The following is a 3801-nucleotide window of genomic DNA, read 5'->3' as shown; positions in this document are numbered from 1 at the left end:
AGAGCGAACTAGAAACTAGGGATGTTTTTGAATTCCATACGTAACCCGAACAATACGGCCCTTTATTTGGTCGCTTGGAACATGGACTTTCACCTTTTGGGGCCGCTCAATGAGGATTTCCCTTGGGAATAACGAGCAACGAGTGAGTGAGTTGGCCATGGCCACAAACCGAGTGCCCAAAGTTGAAATTGGGGCCTTTAAATGGACAAAACGAACTCGTTGCGCGGCGATCTCTCCCTTGACAATTTTCTAGCCACATTAGGTGACCCTTTCCAAGTGCAGTGGGAGAGAAATTGGAACAAGCTCCGGCAAAGTGAATTAAATGAAACACTTCCCTCTTCCACTTGGACCACTTGGTTAAAACATGAGACAGAGCATGGCAGGGTCAATGAAAAAAAAAAGTTTGTCAAACACTTCTTTGTCTTTGTCAACTTGGGTCGAGGTTTCGAAAATGGAACGAACACGTGTGCAAGAAGTTGCACAAGTTGCTGGTGGCGATGGAGGCAATGGAGCCCATTTTGAGGGTTGGTGGGGGGCATTTTGATGGATGATTGTCAATAATCGTTCCAAGATTTTCCCAGATCATCCGCTAATGCTTCCAGACAGAAAGAGACCAAGCCAAGAAATTTTTGACTGATCCGATCCAGCTGGAATAGAGTGGAACAAAAAATGAAGCCGTTGGGCTCAATTCTTCCGCTTGGTATTCCACCCTCTTGTGGAGATCCAATTCGATGTAGCAGATAGTGGATGGAGGAAGAAAATCCAGCCACTGCATTGGGGTTGCACGACGGTTGTAAGCAAACTTGGGCAACCAAAGAGGTGGGTCGCTGGCTGGGTTGGTGAGATGGATGCATGGCTGAATGCGAAGCAGAGAGGGGCTGAAGGGTATCGGGAAAAGTTTTTTTCGTTCTAGAAATCGACAGATCTGGAGGCAAGAAAAAAAAACTTGGAAGACTACCCATTTTTCAACATCGACAAATGTGGATAAAAACCGGCTTCCAACTTTATTCCATCATGTATCCTGCACACAGTATGCATCTCTGAAAAAAGATACTGAATAAATCGATGGGCTCATTTTGGGGGATATGGTGGGAGCCAGATGGGGAAAACGTTGCAAAGCGGTTTGAATTTAGATTGAAACTTGTTGTAGAGAAAGGTATCTGTGAACTCCGATATTTTCTTTTTTTTTTTTTACAGTGTCAGGACAGAGATTGGGATAGTGGAGCGGAAATGGTAAGTTTGTGTGTTGCCTTGGGGGTAAAAACGGCAAAAACCCACTTCTCGATACCTCTCATTTATGTTGGCTTAATTTGGACTCAGAGGAAAGAATTGGAAGACTCAAGCTTGAGCGATCCATTAACTCTGCGGGGTGGATCAAGTACAGAGGAAAAAGCCTAAAATAGATTCACAAGAACATCGCCACACTGATATCACTGGAACGAATTCTCTCTCAGCGTTTGTTTCCATTTTTTCCACAGGGTTGGTAAAAACAACGGTGATTGTCTGAGTTGCTTGTTGTTTGTCATTGCTCGACTGGGAAAAGTTTGCAGGACATTTTGTCAAGAATGATATTTGATGTCAATGAACTTGGAAATGATTCGCTCTTTTCGAGGACACGACCTAGCTTACACAACAAGACCAAGTCAATTGAACTAGATATGGCTGGAAATGGCTTTACAAACTTTCCTCATTTTTGTTCCTCGTCTTTATGTAGCTTTGCAGCATATACTGATGTTGTACTGTACCGTACAGTAACTCAGCCAACTGCCAAAACGAGACGAGTGATATTCAGTGAAGTGAGGCAATCTTTTATGTGTGAGACTACGACAGCACAATTCCAAATGCACATTGCCATAAGTTGAAGTGGGAAATTCCGAGGCTGAACAAGACTTTGCTACCAAGGACACCTAAGGGCTTTGCATTTCTAAAGCCTTTATTGTAGATTGTGGCGAATTTTGGCTCAAGTTTGTTTGATGGATGAAAGTATCATCAAATTAATATCTCAGGCTAATGTTTATACATTCCAGATAATTGGTTCAAACTTATGTATTGTCACATTTGCCAATGTCATCTCTAGTATAGGACAGGGAAATCCGGATAAAAGAACCTCAAAAATACCTCGCAAAATGGTCCTTATATCCGGATTCCTCCCTATAAAATATTGCTTTTTTTGGTTGATTATGATCGAAGAGGAGTGACTGATGACTAGAGACTCCGCAAAAGATTGAAGTTTAAGAGAGTCCATATTTAATTCGTGAATGGCTATCTATTTCATGAAACATTTAAAACCAGGCCAAATATAAAAAATAGTAATCCAAATTGTCAAATAGATAGTCTAATGTACTATTCCTTAGGCAATAGAAGCAAACTATCTTATCTAATCTGAAACAAATCTTTAGAATGTTATGCTTTTGTTTATTATTTTGGAATGACATAATACCGAAAAAAGTCCACACATCCGACTTCATTAAATAGATCATTTTATTTGTATTTTTGTGTCATTTTGTGTCGAGGATTGGTGGCGACCTGGTCAACTTTTACAAAATATTAAGCGGTAACATCGTTGTCAGGAACGTCAATTTGATGGAAGGCATGATCCGGATGGTCAGTGTCGTATCGGGAAGGATCACCACATGTGTTGTAGAGCGAGAGGTTCGTAAACCTTTCGCAAAATCTTCTTCCCGTGGAAATTCCTTAAAGGCCCCTGAGTACTCGAATGGCTCATACTGTCTCGTCCTTCAGGACGTTGGTTGGCACCAAGAGGACAGAATAGGACTAATCTTACTATTCAAGGTCCTTTCCTCTATTCCTGTCTGAATTTTCAGTAATCGTGCCTAGATGCCTAGATCTTTTTACACCTTGAAGTGCACCTGTGCCCGTATCTTTTGCCTTGGACAATGCCGCTTGCATTTTTCGGGGGTTTGGGAGTAATTTTTCTTTCTTTCGTTTCATTCCCCATTATTCGAGGGGGGGCGTTCTTCATGCCTATACTCTTTCTTATACATTGTGTTGTTTTCGAATGATAGTAGCAAAAAAACAGTTCACCCCACTTTATCCCTTGTCTCTGTTCTTTGATTGATGTATTTCCAGAATATGACAAGAAAAATGTTTTCTGTTTTTATAATTCAATTTACTTTGCAAACGTCTTACCAAATAATCACAAGAAATGAATAAATGAAGAGCCAGGTCAAACAGTGTAATGAATCCATGCATGAGCTTTATCCCAACCCAAGTGTAAGGGTCAATTGTAGCGATCATAAAGGCTTAATGTGCATTTTGAGAGCATCTTCAAGCCCTCGAGAATCCAGGCTAGTTCGAACAATCAAGTCCACTTCTCTTCTTTCTCGGGCTCCTTCATTGTTTAATTTGCTTCCCTCGAATATTCATCGGGATTATACATCCATTGTTGATCTGGTAGGTCTTTCAAGTGAGACTTGGACAATATTTTTCAAGTAGCGTTCCAAATCAACCCTACATTCAAGTACTAGCTCGGTCTGCCAACTCAAATTCGTTGGTAGACCAAATATCATATAAAGAATGAAAGTTAATAAATAGACGAAATATCGGTTTTCATTTTGATAGTATTAGCAATTGCATTTCCTCTTGCAACAAAAAAAAACCAAAAACGGTATTGTAAGAAGGACTGAATTTCCAAGGCCTAAAGATATAAAAGCGATGAATCCTCCACGTATCAAAATGTAAAAAAAAACTTAGAACAACCACGCCAAGTTTCAAAATCAATGTTTGTCAGTGAAACCTGTTGACAGCAGAATATTAAGTTTCAAGATAGTTTAAAACAAA

This window comes from Tigriopus californicus, chromosome 9, assembly GCF_007210705.1.
Source record: "Tigriopus californicus strain San Diego chromosome 9, Tcal_SD_v2.1, whole genome shotgun sequence".
Taxonomy (NCBI): Eukaryota; Metazoa; Arthropoda; class Copepoda; order Harpacticoida; family Harpacticidae; genus Tigriopus; species Tigriopus californicus.
Note: the sequence above shows the minus strand (reverse complement) of the source record.